Genomic DNA, 12,662 nt, shown 5'->3' on the forward strand with positions numbered 1-12,662 from the left:
TAGGGTTCTCTGATACGCTGAATCTGATGGTGTGATTTTCGTTAATATTCTATGATTTTTAGAGTGTGTTTCAATTTCAATTTTCTCAGGCTCGTGACTTATGATGGGTAAGACTAAACTTGATGAAACTTATATATTTAAAATAGCATTAAAATGCGATTCTTTTGACGTACCTATTGATATCAAAATTTCGTCGTTTAGAGTTTTGGTTACTATTTAGCCGGGTCGCTCCTTACTACAATTTGTTATCACGAGCTGTTTCATAAGGTTTAGGTTTGTAATTTTCTGCAGTTATATGGTGTATGGTTTTATTGTTTCAACTTAAGTCGCTAATTTTGCCACCATTCACTAGCTAAGATCCAGGTGATTCCAGCTACAAAATTTCAATTTTGAAATTCTCTCTGTATTCTTTATAATGAAAAGTACTTTGAAAACGGTCTGAAAATCGTTGAAGAAAGGAAATTTTTTCATTTTTAAGGCGAGTTTCAATCATTCCCTAAGAAAATGTTAAGGCAATATCATACTTGTGACTCAGTAAATGGATCATTTCTAATTGCGCAAGTATTTTGTCTTTTCGGTGTAATTTAGAGCTGTAGGCTGTTCGCAAAACCGTATATTCTCCATGTGGCATAAGCCTTAAAGGAGTATATTCACAAGTCTAAAAACTTTCAATCGCAGATCTAAGGTGGCATTCCCGATCTAAATGGTAGCCTACTTGAAAAGTATAATAAACAACAATGCAACAACTATAAGTAAATATGCAGCAATTTAAAGCTAATTATGCAACAATTATAGAAAGGAAAAGAACCATGCCCAGTAATAGTTCCACGGGTGACAAAAAATAAATCGACTTACTTGACATAAGATCCATTTTATTTAGCCCAAAATCTGTTAATTTGATATGACCAAGGGCGGTAACAAGTGGACTGAAAAAAAAGAGAAAAAGCATTAGCGTCAGTTAACGGACACGAACAATCTTGGAAAAATAAGAGAGAAGAAAAACACAGAACACACAATATTTTCACATATTTATTTACTTTGTTTTCATCATTGTATACTCCTTTTTTCTTGGAAATATGATTTTTTTTTTTTTTTTGTTAAAATGTGACTTTGAAGAATGATACGATATGTCATTTCTGTATTTTGATATTAATCTTCTATGTCATTTCAGAAGCATCTTGATGTGACAACTGAAGATAGGCTCTGACAGGGCTCAGATCCCATTGGGGCAGTCGGATTTTGTAGTGCCAGTGGTATTTTTGCAGTGGTATTTTATCCTCTATCTGCGGCACTTGTCTTTCCTAATATGTTGTTGAGTCAGGAAGAGCAAACCGTCGCAACCACATTTGCAATGAAGGAGGTACAATGATTCCACACAGGATTTGCTGAGAAGAGCAGCTTATCACGGCAACTAGTAGACACGAATCTTGCCATAGAAAATGCAATAAACATATTAGTGAAGCAGAATTTATAATTTTTAACTTCATTAACGACTACTTCAGGCATTGTGAAGGCAACACTTCGAACCAAACTTTTTTTTCTTGGATATTTTAATGCACATTCGTTAAGTACAAATAATAAATTCTTGCTTCATTAATACGATAAATTACGACATTTTGAAGTGTAATATGTTAAACCAACTTCTCTTTGTCTCAGGTTGATCACAATATTTTCATTTGCAGCCTTCGATGTTTAAGCCCTCTATCTCATTTCAAGCCGTATCTCCTCCCTTCCCATATTACTGGGGCTCACTAACACAGTTTCTCGTAACGAATGGAAACAAAACTTTTAGGACAATGATATTTTAAAGATAATATTGATTTTCTCAAATGTTCATTCCAGAGCTGATTTTATAAAAACTAAACAAAAGTCCTAGAAAAACAAGCTTTATTACCCCAAAATTATGTGGACTAGTTAAACAAAAAGGGAAAACAAAGGAAAAGAAAGTTGATGAGCTATCGAACAAGAAAAACTTGGCCTTAATTAATGTTCCTCAATTCCATTACATTTCCCAAACTAATACTCCACGAAGAGCTTATACCATTACGGCAAAACAGGTCTTAAACAGAGTATCACAATTTGATATTAGTATCACAATTTGATATTACAATATTTTGATATTATGTCATTCTAATATAAGTAGCTAGATCCGTTACCGGACACAAGGATGGCCAAAATTTTACCACTAATTTGTTGTTGTACGGTTTCGTTGTTCTTAACAATACATTGATTAAAAAAACAAAACTCTCATTGTCATTATTGATCATATTACTATGTTAAAAACTGGCCTAAATCTGAACTTTTTCATTAACTGATAAAATCAATAAGATTTCTAATTTTGCGTTAGTATCTTTATTTGAAGATTTTTAATATACTAAGCTGGTAATATAAAGAGATCCCAATACGCGTTTTACATTGCAAATACTAGAAAGCTTAAATTATGATACAGGCACCACAATTTGTTTTTGCAGAATGTAGATTTTTACTGAGTCAAGGTTGTATACTGATATGACCAGCTAGCAACCTCCTTGAGGGACCCCACGCATCTGATGGGCTAATATAATAAATCAAGACCTCCTTAGCCGTCCTATAACTCAAATGAGGCCTTATTCCTAACCCTGGACAGTGTCATTGGGGAAGAATGACGGTACTGTTAACTACTTTCCTCCACGCTGGCGATCCTGCTGAGGAAGACAGTCAAGTCAAGTAGGTAAAAAGGTGAAAAAATATTAGCTAATATAGAATTGTAATAACCAGCAAAGGCCTCAAAGAGTAAGCCCCAAAATAAAAGAATAGCTCTAATTTGTAATTAGGATATACGAAAAAAAATTGGTAGCTGTTATTTCAATGAGAGCTCAGTTAAACAATGATTTATTTTATTTTAACTTATCGTTTATTTTATTATCATTTATTTAAAACTTTAGGTTTACCATTTGTATATCTTAAAGCCCACTGTTCTGATAATTTGACTGAACAGATATTAAACACAACTTTTTGCCGAAGAACTTTTTGTTCTTCAAAAAGATGTTCTTCACGATATTTGTATCGGTGACAAAAACTCCTTTGGTATCAGAAAATATGAAATCAAGTACTACGGTCACTATAGAAAAACAATTAGGGATCATGTAGCTGAACAAATATATATTTTACTTTGTGGTAATGCATAGAAGATGTATATATTTTTTCGAAATAGGATATTTGACTTACGTCGTTAGCGGTAGAAAGTTTCCGTTTAACCGAGATAAAAAAAATAAGGTTGTTAGTCAAAATTCATAGAGCCCTTCTTTTCCCACTAAAGATAGGAGGATTCTGCTAAATCCAGGTTCAGAAAATCTTATCAAAATCTTTTCAACTACACCAAAAAACAAAGTATCCTGATCGACCAATCCCTTCGTCACTTTTAGGGAAAATTGGAGAAATTTTGGTCCAGTGTTTAGTTCATTAATTGGTTCTTCAAACCCCAAATTTATTAAGCAACCTAATTCCTCCAATAAACTACACCGAACATATAGAACCAACAATTTTTCAGCAGACAATGAAAATCGAACAGCCTTTAAGAGCAGATTGGGAGGTAGTCAAAAGCAGACCATTAAATAGGGTGATATGGCGGAAGAGAGCTCATGAACTACCTTAGGGGGTAAATTTTATGACTTCTAAGAACTTCAACGCAGATCTTAAGCCGCGTTCCCTCTTATACAAATTAAAAAATAATATTGCTGTTCTATAGCTATACGAAGAGCGACGCTTGGCTTTGTTTCTAGAATTTATTGTTTGATCTATTTTATTTTTAGTTTTCTTAACATATTTTTCCATGTTAATACAGAAATCCAATAAAGAAGGGTTTTGGTGTAGCCTCGGTAAATACATCTTCCAATCTTTTCTCAAGTTTTGACCACAGTGTCTTGTTTTTTTTTTTTTTTTTTTTTTTGAAATTCTCTCAACATCAGCTTCAGTTTTTGAATAATCTTTCAACCAATTTGCAAGAGATTAAAATATCTGTAGAGATGAAAGAGGAAACGAAATTTATATCTAAGTTCCTTAGGCTTCAGTATAAACATACAAAATGGATTATTATTATTAACGATGTATTTACAAGGAAATTTTAATTCCTTGTAGTATATTTGCAAGGAAAGTTAAAAGCTTAAGAAAGACAAAATAAAATTCCTTTTTCACCCCAAGAACTATTTACACGTTCCAAAAAGATTTTTTACGGTGAATTCTAGTGATTTCTACTTTGTCCGCGATTTCTACGCAACACTCGTTCGAATTTTATAATTTTTTTGGCATAGTTTAGGTAAATAGTTTATTTGTTGTTTTTTTTCGAGCAAACTTGATCTATTTGGTCCAGAGGCATAGGAAGCTCCTAAAAAGGGGGACATCGGTCATAGGGTAGGTGTAATAATAGATGAATACACTAAAGCTAGGTTAGCGGTTGTAGATTTCACATTAAAGTCTTGGAGCATTTCATTCGCTTATGTTGAAAAAAAGTCTTCAAAATCAGCTGGAAATTCATTGTTTAATGTGGCTTATTGCGGCGATTTGCCTATAGCTGGGTTGGTGCTTGTAAGGTAGTTGTAAGAGCAGCTGAATTGCCTGAGGATGGGTCGGCGGTTGTAGATTTCACATTAAAGTCTTAGAACGCTTCATTCGTTGATGTTGAAAAAACGTCTTCAAACTCATCTGGAAGTTCATTGTTGAATACCTGGCTTGTTGCAGGAGAGTACGGCAAGTAGCCTATAGCTGGGTCGGTGCTTGTAGAGGTTGTAAGAGTAGATGAATTGCCTGAAGATGGGTTGGCGGTTGTATGGATAGCTGTAAAGAGGGGAGTACAACAAATCACCAACAGCTGGGTTAGTGGTTATAGGGTAGTTGTAAGAGGGGAGTGCAACGAATCGCCTAATGCTGAGTTGGCGTCTGTATGGATAGCTGTAAAGAGTGGAGTACGACGAATCACATATAGCTGGGTTAGTGGTTGTAGGAAATTTGTAAGAGGGGAGTACGACGAATCGCATATAGCCTGGTTGGCGGTTGTAAGGGTAGGTGTAACATCAGAAGTATGAACAAACTACAGAGTGCCTTTTTTAAACTGACCTTAAAAACGCAATAAACGTTATCTAGAAAATATAGTTTTAAAGCTAAGATTATTTTAAGCAGTTTGACAGAAGTTTCGCAAGAAGAACGTAAGAATACAATATCGCAAAAATAGGTGTTGTAAAAAATAGAACCTGGTTAAAAATTTGAATGCACGTTGAAAGTTTCATGAGGTAGAGCCACATTTGTCAGAGTAATTTGATTAATGTAAAACTAAAAATGCAAAATAATATAAACATGCTAAAACAGCACTGAAAAAGCAACTTATTAGAGTATAATATCTTCAAGCACTTATTCAAAGCTATTTTAGTATTTGGAAATAGCCAGTGGTATGTATTTATTTCACATTATATCTGTTAAACTGTGTTTATTGCAAGAAAACCCCTCCAAAAATGAGGAATAGATAAACCATTGATAGGTATATTTAAGGATGCCATTCCCTTTTCTAGCAAAACATCATCACAGGGTTTTCCTTTCACTCGCAACACTCCTTTAGTCGGTAGCCACAACCTTTTGCCCACGCATTACAAATTAAGTTTCCTAGATTTCCTAGATTTTTATTTTATAGATTTTGAGGGTTTTTAAGTTTTAACACATTCTAGTGATTCTAAGAATCTTCTTCAAAAATCTAGGTTTCTAGCTTAAGTAGTATAGGCACATAGAAATATAGAATTAAACTTTTTAAATTTTTTTTTCATAGGTGACACTAATTATTGCGAAACTATCTCATTGTTTTACGTTATCATGTGTACCCGTTGAATAAACACTCAATTCTGTCAGATTTAAAGAGATCGAATAAAATTTGCACCAATTTACACAAATTTCTAACCCAAACCCCTCATCGCTGAAGATGATTGTAGCCCAACAGCCTATTATTACTTACATTTGTTAAACTGGAACCAATTTTGTTTAACCATCAAATACACCGGGAACAAATAATAGGTACACCAACTAGCAAAAGTGGCAAACCCCTCATTGCCGAAGATGATTATGTTCTAACAGCCGTTTCTCGCCCAAAGTGAACCGATTCTTACTTATAAGTCCCTCTCCCGTGATAGGCATCAAGTTCACCGGAAACAAGTAAATGGGTACACAAACTAGTATAGTTGCAAACCCCTCATCGCTGAAGTTGACTATAGCCTAACAGCAGATTATTATTTACAAGTCCCCTACATGTCTTACCACTGGAACCAAATTGGGTTTACCATCAAATACACTGGAAACAAATAATAGATAAACCAACTAGCAAAAGTTGCTAACCCCTCATTGCCTAAGGTGATTATTACCTAACAGCCAACTGTTGCTTACAAGTCCTCTATATGTCTCACAATTTGTATCGGCCTAGATTTCGTGTCAGTGTGTACCTTACTACTGACGTTGTCAACCCCTTGAAATTTCAAACTGGTATACCTCATATCATGTCTCAACTTTTGTACCAAAAATGGATGTCATATATTTTGATCAGCTCATCAAGAGCTATCGATTGCCGTCGATAAAAAAATTCTATCTGTCTTAGTTCAAAAGTTGATTTTTTTTGTTGCCGTAGGCCAACTTTCTAACACCACTTAGAAAGGAGCAAAGGATGAGCTCCAATTTCTTTAGGAATGAGACAACTTTTAAAGTTTATTAATCACATCTGATACCATTTCTCTACCGCAATCCCAAGTCCGAAAAACCGAATGATAAACTCAGCTGAAATCACGAACAGTATGGATTGAAACAATAGATGGCAGCACTTTCGGACCCGTGGGAAAATGCCACATTTTTGCTTCTGTAAATTTTTCTATTTATCACTCAAAGAAGATATATTGGCTGTGGGGCCGGGTAACTGCCGCATATATTTAACACTTATAGATTTTAGCCCATCTTCAATTTGAAAGTGGTGCCTGCCTGCTTGCCTGCTAGAACGGAGCTTTCCACTCGAAAGCAGAAACATGCTTTGATGAAACGAAAGCTTGGCTGCAGAACTTCAGATACTCCTCTCTGACATAGGCTATATAACTCCACTTCACTTCCCGTACCATAGGCTCTGGCTCCTGGACAAGCAAAAACCATCCTTTTTGGCCCCAGGCAAGAGTTCTGCGGAGCTTTCCAAAATGTAATGTCATATTCATCAATCCGGCCTGAGGTTCATACTTCCCGTAAAAACCGCAAAGGTTAGACCCTTACCAGTTTCCAGGAATACGCTGAGATCGGACACATAGGAAAGAAAAAAAAGAACCGGGACAAAACCAAAGTGTTGCTCTCGCAACACAATAATCGTTTTAACTGGAATAAAAAGCCCCTATGCCCTTCATGTGCTGTGGCACGCTTTTAGTGTAAGGAGTTCGTAGACGTCGCATTCAAATGTATAGTGTTTGCAGTATGTATAAAGTGTATGAAATTTAAATCCTATTGAAATTCCTTATCCTTCCCCTTTAGAATCTTCCGAGCAAAAAGAAAGATAAAAACGATGGATTCTTTATCTTATGTGTACATATTTTCCACGTTGAAAAAAATCCCGAATTTCACTGAAAATTTACCAGTCTTTTATACTTTTCCTTTTTTTTCACGATGTGTTTTCATTACAATGCAAGCTGATTTCTCATCATGGGTTCGTTCAAATGTGTCAACTTCCTATAGTATGCTTGACTGACTTACTTTTGTCTATATTTTTCTTACCCAATAATATAAATAAGAATTAAGATCGTGTTTTAAGATGTATAGCAATAACATGCCACCATCTATATTCTACCTATCCTATGATCTAGTTTTAGGACATCCCGGGTTTACCTAAGACAGAAGCATAACTAAGAGCCTTGATATTACAAACAAGATAATTCAAAAAATAAAGAGGATAAATATGATCTTGTTCAGAACTAATATATTAAGGTAGAATTTAGTATAGTCAACTTGTAAAGGGTTCAACTCCTGTTCAACTGTTTTAACCCCTGGTAAGAATATGGCGTAAACCTGTTGTCGTTCAATTTAGCGTAAGGAAATAACTGCACTTCTTAATCAGGTGCTTTTATATTTCAAATCAGTTTGAACGATTTTTTTTCAGAAACACTTGTGTATGGTTATGGAGTACGTTGAAGGCGGTGATTGTGCTGCATTAATCAAAGCGATGGGGCCATTTCCCTTTGATCCGGCACGATTCTATTTTGCCGAAACAGTTCTAGCAGTTGAGTACCTCCATTCTTATGGAATTGTTCATAGGGACCTGAAACCGGACAAGTAAGACAAATTTCTGCTTATCAAGCCCTTTTTACATATACTATTGTGACAGATTATAGGAAATTACCATTTCAGCATTTATTATTTCAGTATATTTGAGCTTAGGAAGAGGCTGATCCAGGCTTGAGTTTTTTTTTTTTTTTTTTTTTTTTTTTGTTAGTTTATTTACTTCTTATAATTTCATAACTTGTGTTCTACATACAGATGGGTTGAATGGGTCCCCAAGCCGTGTTCAAGAACTCAAATATTTTAGAGAATTATTAAGCTAACAATAATAGTATGAACCATACATCGTACTTTTTCTAAAAGATCTTTCATCTTATAAAAGTCTACTCAAAGCTCATAAAGTCATGGCTCAGTGTATATATCATCATTTTGATGGCTTGTAAACTTTAAATCTTTCTTGATTAGTTTTCTATTTATTTTTTCCTCTCATAAAGACCCTGTCCCGGTAACAGTTCTAACATAGATTCTAGATTTATTCCTGATTTGAGACTTTTTCATTTCTCTTGTCCAACATTTTCCAAGAATAGGGCGAAGGTGAAGGGTTGCTGGTCATTTGCGATTGTCTGAAATAAAAAGCTGATCTTTATTGGAAATCTTTACTTTGGAATTGATTGTGGGAATGTTTGACATTTCACGAATCGAATAATATGAGCTTAATTTTTTATTTGTATTCCATTTTGTTCCGTGATGTTTACAATTCCTTTTCTATAGATGAACCGTGATCTTTACAATTCCTTTTCTATAGATGAAAATAAAGATTAGCTTTTTGCTTGAATGAACAGATGGAGGAAACATATTGAAAGGATGACTGATTTAATGTTCGATTTTCCTAAAGTTTGGCAACTTAAAAGATGATGAAACAGGTCTTCTTCTTTTCATCTCTTTTTCTCTCTTTCTTTATATTTTTCTCTTTTGCTTTGTATGGGTAGAAGCTCAGGGTTGTAACTTTCTGGAAAAAATTCACCCGACTACGGAAAAATGCTAGATTCGTAAGAGTTATAGAATGCGAACATTCGAAATTCTAATTTTAATTCTTAGTACCAAACTATTTTAGTTTTTTGGTAGAAAATGTGTTGTTGCTCATTTTGGAGTGATTTTATATACAATCTTTTGAATGATATGATTATCTAAGATGACTTGGGCTCTTCTCTGCCTGGGTTAATAACCAAATCCGACTTTGTTTTTATTTAGGTTTTTTATACTTGCACTTGATTTTAGAAGTGTCATGTTATATTTATTAGGTAACAATTAGAATTACTAAAGATGAGATATACCAGATTTTTTTCAGCCTTGGTTGATTGTATTGGTTTTGGTTTTTGCTGACAGGAGCCCTGGAGAACACTAGAAATTTAAAAAGTTTAATTCTATATTTCTATGTGCCTATACTACTTAAGATAGAAACCTAGAATTTTTGAAGAAGATTCTTAGAATCACTAGAATGTGTCCAAACTTAAAAACCCTCAAAATCTATAAAATAAAAATCTAGGAAATCTAGGAAACTTAATTTGTAATGCGTGGGCAAAAGGTTGTGGCTACCGACTAAAGGAGTGTTGCGAGTGAAAGGAAAACCCTGTGATGATCTTTTGCTAGAAAAGGGAATGGCATCCTTAAATATACCTATCAATGGTTTATCTATTCCTCATTTTTGGAGAGGTTTCCTTGCAATAAACACAGTTTAACAGATATAATGTGAAATAAATACATACCACTGGCTATTTCCAAATACTAAAATAGCTTTGAATAATTGCTTGAAGGTTTTATACTCTAATAAGTTGCTTTTTCAGTGCTGTTTTAGCATGTTTATATTATTTTTCATTTTTAGTTTTACATTAATCAAATTACTCTGACAAATGTGGCTGTACCTCATGAAACTTTCAACGTGCATTCAAATTTTTAACCAGGTTCAATTTTTTACAACGCCTATTTTTGCGATATTGTATTCTTACGTTCTTCTTACGAAAATTCTGTCAAACTGCTTAAAATAATCTTAGCTTTAAAACCATATTTTCTAGATAACGTTTATTGCATTTTTAAGGTCAGTTTAAAAAAGGCACTCTGTAGTTTGTTCATACCTCTGATGTTACACCTACCCTTACAACCGCCAACCAGGCTATATGCGATTCGTCGTACTCCCCTCTTACAAATTTCCTACAACCACTAACCCAGCTATATGTGATTCGTCGTACTCCGCTCTTTACAGCTATCCCTACACACACCAACTCAGCTTTAGGCAATTCGTTGCACTCCCCTCTTACAACTACCCTATAACCACTAACCCAGCTGTTGGTGATTTGTTGTACTCCCCTCTTTACAGCTATCCATACAAGCGGCAATCCATCTTCAGGCAATTCATTTACTCTTACAAACTCTACAAGCACCGACCCAGCTATAGGCTACTTGCCGTACTCTCCTGCAACAAGCCAGGTATTCAACAATGAAATTCCAGATGAGTTTGAAGACGTTTTTTCAACATCAACGAATGAAGCGTTCTAAGACTTTAATGTGAAATCTACAACCGCCAACCCATCCTCAGGCAATTCAGCTGCTCTTACAACTACCTTACAAGCACCAACCCAGCTATTGGCAAATCGCCGCAATAAGCCACATTAAACAATGAATTTCCAGCTGATTTTGAATACTTTTTTTCAACATAAACGAATGAAATGCTCCAAGACTTTAATGTGAAATCTACAACCGCTAACCCAGCTTTAGTGTATTCATCTATTATTACACCTACCCTATGGCCGATGTCCCCCTTTTTAGGAGCTTCCTATGCCTCTGGACCAAATAGATCAAGTTTGCTCGAAAAAAAACAATAAATAAACTATTTACCTAAACTATGCCAAAAAAATTATAAAATTCGAACGAGTGTTGCGTAGTAATCGCGGACAAAGTAGAAATCACTAGAATTCACCGTAAAAAATCTTTTTGGAACGTGTAGATAGTTCTTGGGGTGAAAAAGGAATTTTATTTTGTCTTTCTTAATCTTTTAACTTTCCTTGCAAATATACTACAAGGAATTAAAATTTCCAAGTAAATACATCGTTAATAATAATAATCCATTTTGTATGTTTATACTGAAGCCTAAGGAACTTAGATATAAATTTCGTTTCCTCTTTCATCTCTACAGATATTTTAATCTCTTGCAAATTGGTTGAAAGATTATTCAAAAACTGAAGCTGATGTTGAGAGAATTTAAAAAAAAAAAAAAAAAAAAAAACAAGACACTTGGGTCAAAACTTGAAAACAGATTGGAAGATGTATTTACCGAGGCTACACCAAAGCCCTTCTTTATTGGATTTATGTATTAACATGGAAAAATATGTTAAGAAAACAAAAATAAACTACATCAAACAATAAATTCTAGAAACAAAGCCAAGCGTCGCTCTTCGTATAGCTATAGAACAGCAATATTATTTTTTAATTTGTATAAGAGGGAACGCGGCTTAAGATCTGCGTTGAAGCTCTTAGAAGTCATAAAATTTACCCCCTAAGGTAGTTCATGAGCTCTCTTCCGCCATATCACCCTATTTAATGGTCTGCTTTTGACTACCTCCCAATCAGCTCTTAAAGGCTGTTCAATTTTCATTGTCTGCTGAAAAATTGTTGGTTCTATATGTTCGGTGTAGTTTATTGGAGGAATTAGGTTGCTTAATAAATTTGGGGTTTGAAGAACCAATTAATGAACTAAACACTGGACAAAAATTTCTCCAATTTTCCCTAAAAGTAACGAAGGGATTGGTCGATCAGGATACTTTGTTTTTTCGTGTAGTTGAAAAGATTTTGATAAGATTTTCTGAACCTGGATTTAGCAGAATCCTCCTATCTTTAGTGGGAAAAGAAGGGCTCTATGAATTTTGACTAACAGCCTTATTTTTTTTTATCTCGGTTAAACGGAAACTTTCTACCGCTAACGACGTAAGTCAAATATCCTATTTCGAAAAAATATATACATCTTCTATGCATTACCACAAAGTAAAATATATATTTGTTCAGCTACATGATCCCAAATTGTTTTTCTATAGTGACCGTAGTACTTGATTTCATATTTTCTGATACCAAAGGAGTTTTTGTCACCGATACAAATATCGTGAAGAACATTTTTTTGAAGAACAAAAAGTTCTTCGGCAAAAAGTTGTGTTTAATATCTGTTCAGTCAAATTATCAGAACAGTGGGCTTTAAGATATACTACATATGGTAAACCTAAAGTTTTAAATAAATGATAATAAAATAAACGATAAGTTAAAATAAAATAAATCATTGTTTAACTGAGCTCTCATTGAAATAACAGCTACCAATTTTTTTTCGTATATCCTAATTACAAATTAGAGCTATTCTCTTATTTTGG

The sequence above is a fragment of the Artemia franciscana genome, chromosome 11, assembly GCF_032884065.1.
Source record: "Artemia franciscana chromosome 11, ASM3288406v1, whole genome shotgun sequence".
NCBI lineage: Eukaryota > Metazoa > Arthropoda > Branchiopoda > Anostraca > Artemiidae > Artemia > Artemia franciscana.